The following is a 13,118-nucleotide window of genomic DNA, read 5'->3' on the forward strand; positions in this document are numbered from 1 at the left end:
GTTAATTAAAATGATTCACGAGCTCTTGTTGGCGTTAAGTGGATACCCTGGGACTATATTCACATGGAACAAACGGACAGGTTTACAGGTATATCGGGATAACGTTACCTACCTAACGACAGTAAAAAGCTATCTCTACAAAGTACAAACACCGCTGCAAGAAGCTGGCTAGCTATGTGAATCTTTTTTTTCTCAAGTAGCTAGCTAGTGCAACTAGCTAGTAAACTTATGAATTGTTTTATTTTCTGCTTTTGTTGGCACCCATCACTAGTTTTTTTCTATTGTTGCTGTATGTACACATCACTATAGTTTTGTTTAGTGGCTGGTGGTAAGTGTGACATGCATCCTACTGAACCTTACTCCACGATGTACATGTAGCTAACTGAACCATAGTTCAAGAATGCACTGTTAAGGAGTTGTGAGTAAGGGGTTAACTGAACCTCTGCTACTCCTGTAGGTCTCCCAGGACCTGCCCTTTCTCCATCCCAGTGAGACCAGTGTCCTGAACCGCCTCTGCAAACTGGGATCCGATTACATTCGCTTCACAGAGTTCATAGAGCAACACACAGGCCATGTCCACCAGCAGGTGAGATAAATACCCAGAATATGGAGTGCCAAAAGCATTTTCTCACTTCCTTCGTTATAACATCTGCTAAAAATGTGAATGTGACCAATAAAATGTGATTTGATTTGGAAGCGAGGAGATCGTTGAAGGATATCTGGGGTTCCTTCTCCAATGTTCTCCCTGCTTATCTCTTACTTTTTGATAAGGTGAAGACTACGATTGAAGCTCGATATACTCAGGCTTTTATAAAACTAGCCAGCTTCAATTAGCTTCACATTCCAGCTCATACTTCATCAGTACTACAACGGTGGATGTTGCTCGTCCGCATGCCGCTAACTCTAGCAGGCATGTAACTACACGTGCATGTCGCATGTTGCTGGCCGAACGCCAAACTCTTCATTGAGACAATGCTGAAACCATCAATCAATGGGAGAGTCAGTGCCACATGTTCATTTCTGCCGAAATGAACATGAAAGATAAATTATCTTACAAATTCAGCAGACTATGATGTGAAATAGGCTAATAATGCTGTCTTTGATGTGCTTTGGTGTGCTTATCAATGCACACAAGCACCTTTTTTCCCAATCCTATCAGTAAAAATGTTTTTGTCATGCAAAAGTTTTACTGTGGGTGAACCTTCAAAAGCATCTTGTCATTACTAAATGTGTAATGTGATGGGTGTCTTAATATATATTTTTTTTACACAAACGCTTGATTTATTACATATTTAATCGCTCAAAACAACTAGGAACTTGTAAATCTCAGACTTCAGTACATTCAAAACAACTGGGAATGTAAAAAAAATGTAGCTCGGACTGGGGAAAAATCGATTTGAATGATCATCCAACTCGGAATTCCAACTCGGGCCTTTTTCAAAAAGTCAGTCTTTCTGACCTTAGATCAATGACTTATTTTTTTTTTTTTTTAATTTAAAATTATTATTATTATTATTTTACCTTTATTTAACTAGGCAAGTCAGTTAAGAACAAATTCTTATTTTCAATGACGGCCTAGGAACAGTGGGTTAACTGTCTGTTCAGGGGCAGAACGACAGATTTGTACCTTGTCAGATTGGGGATTTTGAACTTGCAACCTTTCGGTTATGATTTGACCTCATATTTATCCGTGTTCCTAGTTGTATTTAACGTGGCATCAGACACTTCATTCAGGATAAATATAGTTATATAATATAGTTATATAGTTATAGCCCTGAGTTACCTTACCCCAGAACAGGTTACTTCTGAAGGATTCATCACCAGAGAAATTTACCTGGCTAAAAGGTGATCCTCTTTCATCTTGACCGGTTATTCCAGGTTGAACAAAGTTACTTTGCTGACTCCTCAAACCTGATTCGTAGTATACCTCTCTGGACTAAAAAGCCAACTCAATGGAGAATCTCCATTGAAAATGCTTTTTAGTGCAGAATTACACTTAATCTGTGTCCGGGAAACCTCCCCTTAGATGGGTTTATATTTTTAAATCCTGATTAACTGGTTAAATTCTGTGAGATTCGGTGACAATGAATCTAAACCAACTTTAGAGTGAGTGCCATGTGTTGTTGTTTTTTAGATTGAGATGTACTAGTATTACCAAAAATACTAATCAGATATAGCTAAATACTATAGTCTTAACAAGCTGTGATTGTACTTTGCAGGAGCACCACTCCATTCAGACAAACCAGGCCGGACTCAATGGGGTTTACCTGCGGGCTTTCTGCACGGGACTGGACTCCATGCTGCAGCCTTATAGACAGGCTCTCCTGGACCTCGAACAAGAGGTACTGAAGATCATTTACAAAATGCATTGTAGCACTAATTAATACAAGGCACATTCATAATCAATCCCACTATTGTCCTCTTCATTGCAGTTTCTTGGTGACCCGCATCTCTCCATATCTCATGTGAATTATATGTTGGATCAGGTAATGCCAGTTACTATTTTTACTAGTTTTTCTGATTTAGATTTGCTTGTTGTACATTTGAAGTAGAATGAATTGTTTTAGGCCTTTAAAGCGGTAATCCTTAATGGTGAAACAGTTTAGGATATTACAACAACAAAAAAGTTACTGCAAGCTACAAACACTGTTTTTCCCCCTCAAACGTCATTGCACGCGATAAAACAGAACAATATGTACTGCACTTTTTTTTTCTTTGACCACACTGCTCGACGCACCTCACCTCCATTTCATCCACAAAACAAAAACAATAACAAAGTGCTGGGGGTGTACAGTGGCGCTGCCACCCTTCCACCCCTCCCCTGATTGGAGTACACTAACGGACAAAAATACTTCTACTGCTACTTTCGCTCACATGTACTGTACATGTAGTTGACTAATTATACATATATTCCTAATTTCCTCTTTCTCCAAGTGCTGGATTTTCATCCACAGCATCCAATCCAGACAGTGGTGCTGTTTCCCCTAATGCGGATTCCATCTTTAAATGTGAACTTTCACACCTACAGTCACAAGATCCACAGTATCTTTCAATATGTCATGAATGGAATTAGGAAATAAAATCTTAATTTAACAACATACCCTAGTCATTTTATGTAATCATGTTGTTCTTCTCCAGTTTCAGTTGCTGTTTCCCTCTGTTATGGTGGTGGTGGAGACTATAAAGTCCCAGAAGGTAAGGGCCTTACAATGGAGACAATACAGTCCCAGAAGGTAAGGGCCTTACAATGGAGACAATACAGTCCCAGAAGGTAAGGGCCTTACAATGGAGACAATACAGTCCCAGAAGGTAAGGGCCTTACAATGGAGACAATACAGTCCCAGAAGGTAAGGGCCTTACAATGGAGACAATACAGTCCCAGAAGGTAAGGGCATTACAATGGAGACAATACAGTCCCAGAAGGTAAGGGCCTTACAATGGAGACAAGACAATAGACCGAGAAGATAAGGGCCTTACAATGGAGACAATACAGTCCCAGAAGGTAAGGGCCTTACAATAGAGAGAATACAGTCCCAGAAGGTAAGGGCATTACAATGGAGACAATAAAGCCCCAATAAGGAATTACAATGACAAGACAATAGACCGAGAAGGTAAGGGCATTACAATGGAGACAATACAGTCCCAGAAGGTAAGGGCATTACAATGGAGACGAGACAATACAGTCCCAGAAGGTGAGGGCATTACAGTGGAGACAAGACAGTCCTAGATGTGAAGGCATTACAATGGAGACAAGACAGTACAGTCCCAGAAGATAAGGGCATTACAGTGGAGGGAGACAGTCCCAGGGGTGAAGGCATTACAATGGAGACAAGACAGTACAGTCCCAGAAGATAAGGGCATTACAGTGGAGACGAGACAGTCCCAGGGGTGAAGGCATTACAATGGAGACAAGACAGTACAGTCCCAGAAGATAAGGGCATTACAGTGGAGACGAGACAGTCCCAGAGGTGAAGGCATTACAATGGAGACAAGACAGTACAGTCCCAGAAGGTAAGGGCATTACAATGGAGACGAGACAGTCCCAGAAGATAAGGGCATTACAATGGAGACGAGACAGTCCCAGAAGGTGAGGGCATTACAATGGAGACGAGACAGTACAGTCCCAGAAGATAAGGGCATTACAATGGAGATGAGACTGTACAGTCCCAGAAGATAAGGGCATTACAGTGGAGACAAGACAGTCCCAGAGGTGAAGGCATTACAATGGAGACGAGACAGTACAGTCCCAGAAGATAAAGGCATTACAATGGAGATGAGACTGTACAGTCCCAGAAGATAAGGGTATTACAGTGGAGACGAGACAGTCCCAGAAGATAAGGGCATTACAATGGAGACGAGACAGTCCCAGAAGATAAAGGCGTTACAATGGAGATGAGACAGTACAGTCCCAGAAGATAAGGGCATTACAATGGAGATGAGACTGTATCCCAGAAGATACAATGGAGACAAGACAGTACAGTCCCAGAAGATAAGGGCATTACAATGGAGACAAGACAGTGGAAGATAAGGGCATTACAGTGGAGACGAGACAGTCCCAGAGGTGAAGGCATTACAATGGAGACAAGACAGTACAGTCCCAGAAGATAAGGGCATTACAATGGAGAGGACAGTCCCAGAAGATAAGGGCATTACAATGGAGACGAGACAGTCCCAGAAGGTGAGGGCATTACAATGAAGACGAGACAGTACAGTCCCAGAAGATAAGGGCATTACAATGGAGATGAGACTGTACAGTCCCAGAAGATAAGGGCATTACAGTGGAGACAAGACAGTCCCAGAGGTGAAGGCATTACAATGGAGACAAGACAGTACAGTCCCAGAAGATAAAGGGCATTACAATGTCAGTCCCAGAAGATAAGGGTATTACATGGAGACGAGACAGTCCCAGAAGATAAGGGCATTACAATGGAGACGAGACAGTCCCAGAAGATAAAGGCGTTACAATGGAGATGAGACAGTACAGTCCCAGAAGATAAGGGCATTACAATGGAGATGAGACTGTACAGTCCCAGAAGATAAGGGCATTACAATGGAGACAAGACAGTACAGTCCCAGAAGATAAGGGCATTACAATGGAGACAAGACAGTACAGTCCCAGAAGATAAGGGCATTACAGTGGAGACGAGACAGTCCCAGAGGTGAAGGCATTACAATGGAGACAAGACAGTACAGTCCCAGAAGATAAGGGCATTACAATGGAGACGAGACAGTCCCAGAAGATAAGGGCATTACAATGGAGACGAGACAGTCCCAGAAGGTGAGGGCATTACAATGGAGACGAGACAGTACAGTCCCAGAAGATAAGGGCATTACAATGGAGATGAGACTGTACAGTCCCAGAAGATAAGGGCATTACAGTGGAGACAAGACAGTCCCAGAGGTGAAGGCATTACAATGGAGACGAGACAGTACAGTCCCAGAAGATAAAGGCATTACAATGGAGATGAGACTGTACAGTCCCAGAAGATAAGGGTATTACAGTGGACAGACAGTCCCAGAAGATAAGATTACAATGGAGACAGTCCCAGAAGATAAGGGCATTACAATGGAGACGAGACAGTACAGTCCCAGAAGATAAAGGCATTACAATGGAGATGATGTAAGTCCCAGAAGATAAGGGTATGTGGAGACGAGACAGTCCCAGAAGATAAGGGCATTACAATGGAGACGAGACAGTCCCAGAAGATAAAGGCGTTACAATGGAGATGAGACAGTACAGTCCCAGAAGATAAGGGCATTACAATGGAGATGAGACTGTACAGTCCCAGAAGATAAGGGCATTACAATGGAGACAAGACAGTACAGTCCCAGAAGATAAGGGCATTACAATGGAGATGAGACTGTACAGTCCCAGAAGATAAGGGCATTACAATGGAGACAAGACAGTACAGTCCCAGAAGATAAGGGCATTACAATGGAGATGAGACTGTACAGTCCCAGAAGATAAGGGCATTACAATGGAGACAAGACAGTACAGTCCCAGAAGATAAGGGCATTACAATGGAGACAAGACAGTACAGTCCCAGAAGATAAGGGCATTACAATGGAGATGAGACTGTACAGTCCCAGAAGATAAGGGCATTACAATGGAGACAAGACAATAGACCGAGAAGATAAAGGCGTTACAATGGAGACGAGACAGTACAGTCCCAGAAGATAAGGGCATTACAATGGAGATGAGACTGTACAGTCCCAGAAGATAAGGGCATTACCATGGAGACAAGACAGTACAGTCCCAGACGATAAGGGCATTACATTGGAGACACAAGTATTCACTCCTTCTGATATGACTGAGAAATCACACAAACACAATTACTTCGGAGGAAAGGATTTAAGACACTCATAAAGCACTTTTCATACACCCATAGCGCTCTCCAAAAACTATTTGTGTTCTCAAAGGTCAACACATTTCTAATGTGACTTAGTTTAGAATTTTTCTGTAACAATACCATCTTTCTCCCAATTTAAAGTTCATCATGGTGGCTACAGTGGTACAGGGGCACAAAGTTGTCACAGCGCTCAGAGCAGAGTGCATCATGGGTAGGCACAGTTGAATCAATTAGTGTGGAATATGGAAATGAGGTCATATCCTGTCTGTCCTAATTAGATCCACGGCTGTCAGATCCTGGAGACGGTGTACAAGCACAGCTGTGGAGGTCTGCCCCCTGTTCGCATGGCCCTGGAGAAGTAAGTTATGGCCACAACTTTTTCACTCAAATGTGAAGTTAGCCTCTTATAGAAGCTTTATGCATTGCTTATGCTATTACTTGGATCTATGCTGCATGTGTGGTGTCATCCTGAAACTGATGCTGCAAGCCATATTTCCAGGCAAAACCTGAAGGGGTTAAGATCCCGGGGCGTGTATTTTTTTAAAAATTTGTTATTTCTCCCCTGGATAAATTATTCCCATGACACATGTCATCCCCTCCTACACATAAACACTTGAATCTATACTGATACCTGGCTGGTGTTTCTTAGGGCAACACAACATAAAGGATCTCTCTTCTGTCTGTCTACTCAGGATCCTGGCGGTGTGCCACGGGGTGATGTACAAGCAGCTGGCGGCGTGGATGCTGCACGGTCTGCTGCTGGACCAGAGTGAGGAGTTCTATGTGAAGCAGGGGCCCAGCGCTGGAGGGGCCGCCGCCAACCAGGAGGAGGACGAGGAGGACCTGGGGATTGGAGGCCTCAGCGGTAAACAGCTGAAAGAACTACAGGACCTGGTGAGAGCCCTTATGCTAAGATTCAGGATCAGCATATATCTTCCTCAAATCTTAACTGGCTGATCTAAGGTAAGAGGAAAAACTGATTCTAGATCAGCATCTATTGTCAATTGCATCCATGTTTCCAGCTAAGAGAACTACAGAATCTAGTGAGATGGCGGGTAGAAGTTGCCCTTAGGCACAGCTTCAGGTTCAGTTTATATCTTCCCCAAAATCCTAAACTTAAATATCGGGTGGGGAGGCAAAACTGACCTAAGATCAGTGTCTATGGGTAATTTCATCCTACTTCATACCTTGGCACTTTATCTGTCCACTTGGATTTCAAGCGCTTGCGTTAGTGTAAAGCTTGCACCACTACTGTTAGAGTAAAGATTGTAGGATGGATAAGATCTAAAAGTCTATGTACTTCCAGTCAGTTTCAGGCGGCTGATTTGGGTCATTTTCATAATGCACAAAGCAGGGAAAAACTAACTGAAACAGGGAGTGAGTACCCAGACTGGTCCAATAAGACATGCTCATTTTCGTTTTCTGTTTGAAAATGTTTTCCATTGTGTTCCCTAATGAACGATGCTGTTGTCTGTATTCCGTTGTAGAGGCTGATAGAGGAAGAGAACATGCTGGCTCCGTCCCTGCAGCAGTTCTCTCTGCGGGCTGAGATGCTGCCCTCCTACGTTCCCATCCGCGTGGCAGAGAAGATCCTCTTCGTGGGGGGGAGTCCGTCCAGATGTTTGAGAACCACAACCACAGCCCGTCCAGAGCTGGTGAGAACCTGGTCCACACATGTACCATTGTTATTAGCTGTAGCTACGTTTCACGTTGACTTGTTAATGATTTAGCTACAGTAGGGAAACAGTAGAGGGAGGAGAAAGGGGCGTTTTCTGTCGTTTCACCCTCACTCAGGTAAGCACCATTAGTATTATTGCTGATTTTGGCATCTATTTGGTTTGCTTTGGTTGCTACACTTCTCTAAAAACTTCAACAACAAAAAAATCACCAAACTATCTCGCCGAGCACTACTTCAATGTAACATATTGCGACAATATCACTTCAGGAGATCCACGTTCAACTTGGAATGAAAGATTTTGGAAGATTTGATGGATCATGTTTTCCTCCCTCTGTGTGTGTTTGTGTCCAGGCTCTATACTGAAGCACCAGGAGGACATGTTTGCAACAGAGCTGCACCGTCTCAAACAGCAGCCCCTCTTCAGCCTAGTGGACTTTGAGAACCTCATAGACGGCATCCGCAGCACCGTGGCAGAGGTGGGCGTCGCACTTCAACATATCTGAGGAAATGTCGATATGTGTTTGTAAAGTCTGCTGCAGCTTCCCACTATCAGCTGGACAAAAAGGTCCTGTTCTATTCAGTTGATATTAGGGCCATATTCATCTCAATAACTCCATACATTAGTCGTCGGTATGTGAATCCAATCAACAGTTTGTGAATGAATGTATCCTTCTATTTGCAGCACCTGTGGACATTAATGGTGGAGGAATCTGATCTCCTGGGGCAACTGAAGGTTTGTATTTGGACTATCTAGCTGTGACAGTTTACAGTTGATTTCAGATTGTTAGTGGTCATGTTTGAGCTCGACTACATTGCTGTCAGACTGCTGAGAATCACTTATCTACAAATCCCCTTGCATCTCAAATAACTACTCCTTATGTGATCAAGATGAGTGATTCTGTGCCTCGCCTTGTTAAAGCTGACCCCTCAAACACACCCGTTTCTCTTTTCCTGTAGATCATAAAGGACTTTTACCTGTTGGGCCGTGGCGAGCTGTACCAGGTGTTCATTGACCACGCTCAGCACATGCTCAAGACCCCGCCCACGGCTGTCACTGAACACGGTATGTTTACAGATCCAGGATCAGTTTACTCTAACAGACATCTAAACTTGATAGCGCATTCTACCTCCTAAGGGCCTACTTCATCTTATGGAAAATTCCCCCTTTATTCAATCACAAACCATGGTCCTTTTGGAATACTTAAAAATGCAGTTTAAACTGGATCCTAACTTCCTCCCTTTCTTGAAGTGATCACTGATCTAACACTGTGGCTAGGTCAAAGTAGGGGTTCCAGTAAATATCTTTCACCAACCCAGTCATTTGTGATTGTTGTTATTCCAAGGAAGGAAGGAAGAAAGGATGCCGTACAGAAGAATATGAACAGGTTCATGTGTATTGCAGTCATTCTTTGGATCTAACAGTGGCTGTTTTCTCCACTCCTTCTTCCACAGATGTAAATGTGGCCTTTCAGCAGGCTGCCCACAAGGTGTTGTTGGACGACGACAACCTCCTGCCTCTCCTGCACCTCACCATCGACTACCAGGGGAAGGAGAGCAAAGGTTTGTTCCTCAGAGTGGCTTTTCATTGGAGCAGAAACCCTCTACTAGGAGTCTAGGAGATCTAACTGTATGTTTAACTAGAGCTGCTTAGAGTTCTCTTTTCACTCCCTACCAGACCTGGGCTCAGTACATGTTTATTTGAGTATTTGTTTTTGAAATACTTATTTTCAGTGTATTTTGTAATACATGCCAATACATTAAGTGTATTTCCAAATGCATTCCAATATTCAGCTAGTTGTATTTTCAAAGAAAATATTTACTTTGAAATGTCTTTTGAAAGTAATTGAAATACCCTAAATAGTATTTGAACACAGGTCTGCTCCCTACTACCACATGGCCCTAACTTACTCTTCCATGTTTGCAGATCTGTAATGTGGTGGAAGGTCCACCATGACACTTCTTATACCTTCTTATACCATTCAGATCTGTAAACATGGAAAGGTCAGGGCCAAGGGGAAGGGGTAAGGAACATATTGGGCCCGCGGCTGTGTGCTCCAGTATATTTTCTTGTAACCAGTTGCTGCCATCTGGTGGCTAACAGTAAGACAGTCTATGCATGCCTGTCTTGGTCATCTCTCTCTCAGCTCTCCTGCCAAAACCTGGCAACACCAGATGAGAGAAGGCAATCTGATGGATGTGTACTGGGAAGTCACCTGGTATCTTTTTAAAAGCAGATGAGAAAAGAAGGCTGTTGAACTTGGCACCCTAATCCACTTAATAGTGCACTATTCTTCACAAAGTTCTGGTCAAAGTAGTGCACTTCATAGGGAATAGGGTGCTATTTGGGATGGTCCATTCTTCTATGTCTTCTACCCAGTGTGTGCCATCTTGTGAACAATGTGATGGAGTGGATCAGAGGATGTGGAGAGAGGAATGGAGTGTGTTTATTTGGCTGAATAACAAAAAAATAAAATAATAATAATAATAACAAATTAATAAAAAAAATGTAGGATCGTTGGCCTTCTCTCCCAATTGCGCTCCGGTACTGTTCAACCACGACCTCAGGCCATGCTCTGTCCACCATTTTCAATTTCCTTCATCACCATTCTTTTATTAAGGTCTGTTCTGTTGTATTTATTTAGCCTACCCCACCACTAATGCGCAGAGATGTTGATATGAGTCGACCAAGAAATCTGTCACAGGCTGTATAATTGATGACAAGTCAACCAATGGGGCCATGCAGCAGCACCAGAGACGTTTTGGTTTCTATATAGGCTATTGTTAAAAAATAGTCTAAGTTTGTAACATTACTAAAGTTGTCTATCAAGTGTAAAATTTGAGTTCAACAGAACCAGTTATAACTGACGTATCTGATCATCAATCGATTAGAGAAAAAGCTACTTGTTTTTAACACAGTGGCCACAACCTATCACCTAGGTTGGTGCTTGTTTAGTAACCTATATTGAACCTTCTTATGACAGCCTACTTCAAAAACAAATGGAACATAGTCACAAGTATATGGGGTGTTTGTTAAATTCTTTTTAACCAAAAAATGAATGGGGTGAATTTGGAGCAGCAGTTTTGTTTGTTCCTGTGAGCGTTTTAAAACTATTTATTTAGCAGAGCAGGAGGAAGGATGTTGAGCGGCAGAGTGGTTAACTAAGACTGGTCCATGAGTGAGATTTCAAACCGCTCAACTCTCCTGACATCCTCTGGTGTGGAGCCATCCTGTGGCTAACGGTATGATTGTGTTCTCAGATGCCACAGGGACCAGGGAAGGGGCCACTCCCACACAGGAGTCCTCCCCCAGGGAGGTGCCCCCTACGGGCTGGGCTGCTCTGGGCTTGGCCTACAAGGTCCAGTGGCCCCTGCACATCCTCTTCACCCCTGCCGTTCTGGAGAAGTGAGTATTGTACAGCAGGCAACGTCTGCCTCCCAAATGGTCCCTTATTCCCTATATAGTGCACTACTTTTGACCAGGGCCCAATGTGATTGCCGCAGGACCCGTAACAGTGGAGAAGTTTAGCCTCGTGCTTCAATGCTCTTAGTAGTTGTGGAAATCGACACAATATTGCTTTTACTTTGTGCATTGCGGACTCTACCTTTAACATGAAGTGGTATCCATTAGCAAATGTTTGTGCAAACAGACAATGGAATATTTGAACACTCCCAGTTTATTAGGTACACCACCCCGTTCACGAACATGGATCTCCCTACAGACAGTGAGTCTGTGGCTTGCTATATAATGCAGGTAGACAGGCATTGAGGCATTCAGTTACTGTTCGATTGAACGTTAGAATGGGCAAAATGACTGACCTAAGTGACTGGTATGATTTTCGCTGCCAGGCGTGCCGGATCCAGTATCTCACAAACGGCCTCCCTCCTGGGCTTTTCACGCATAATAGTGTCTAGGGTTTACAGAGAATGGTGTGACAAACAAAAAACCATCCAGTCAGCGTCAGTCCTGTGGGCAAAAACCGCTCGTTGATGAGAGGTTGAAGGAGAATGGTAAGAATCATGCACCTAACAGTTGGGCCACAAACAGGCAAATAACGGCGCAGTACAACAGTGGTCTGCAGTACAGCTTCTCGGAACGCACAACTCGCCAACCTTTGTCACAGATGGTTATTGCATCAGACGACCACACTGGGCTCCACTCCTAACAGGTACAAACAATAAGAAGAGGCTCCAGTGGGCATCACCAACACTGGATAACTGAGGAGTGGAACAACATGGCCTGGTCCGACGAATCCGTGTCCTGTTGCATCATGTTGATGTAGGATGAGTCCATGGAACCCATCCTGCCTGGTGTCAATGGTACAGTCCGATGGATGCTGGTAGACCATAGCCAATCTGCAGCAACTGCGTGGTGCCATCATGTCAGCATGGAACAACATCCCTGTGGAACATGTCCGGCTTGTCGAATCCATTCCCCAAAGAATTCAGGCTCATAACTCATCTTGGAAAACCTAATGATTTATTATTTACATATTGAAAGAGCGGGGCTACTGAGAGAAACAGAACGGTGCTGTTTCAGGCCATGTGATAAACAACAATGCACTGTGGATGGAGGTGTGAGCATGCGGGTCTGGACAGGGAGATGTAGTCGTTGATTGTGTGCATCTGTAAGTTGTTGTTTCTTAGGTCTGTATTTGGTTATTAACTAAAGAAGGGAATCCGGGCTGTTCTGGAGGGGTGTCTGACCCAGTACTAGATGGGTATACCTAATACACTGGCCAGTGAGTGTATATAACCATTGTTTGTACCGTCATGTTTTCGTATTCCTCACAAGTCTGTTGTTCTGCCCCTGAACAGGCAGTTATCCCATTGTTCCTAGGCCGTCATTGAAAATAAGAATTTGTTCTTAACTGACTTGCCTAGTTAAATAAAGGTAAAAAAATATATTTTCCTTATGATCAGTTGTGTCCGATTCAGTTTAGACTTAGCTAGTCTTCCTGAAACTGACACTATCGTCATGGCATATCCACGACCGTGTCCTGTCCCAGGTATAATGTAATATCCCTGACTCTGTCCTGTCTCCCAGGTATAATGTAATATCCCTCACTCTGTCCTGTCTCCCAGGTATAATG

General features: G+C 43.4%; 1 pseudogene; it reads left to right on the forward strand.

The window, feature by feature from the left end:
• The first annotated feature begins 6 nt into the window (after positions 1-6).
• Positions 7-13,118, forward strand: part of LOC135534001 (gamma-tubulin complex component 4-like) — a 39,599-nt pseudogene continuing 26,487 nt past the window's right edge.

This window comes from Oncorhynchus masou, unplaced genomic scaffold (genome assembly GCF_036934945.1).
Source record: "Oncorhynchus masou masou isolate Uvic2021 unplaced genomic scaffold, UVic_Omas_1.1 unplaced_scaffold_2902, whole genome shotgun sequence".
In the NCBI taxonomy this organism is placed as follows: Eukaryota; Metazoa; Chordata; class Actinopteri; order Salmoniformes; family Salmonidae; genus Oncorhynchus; species Oncorhynchus masou.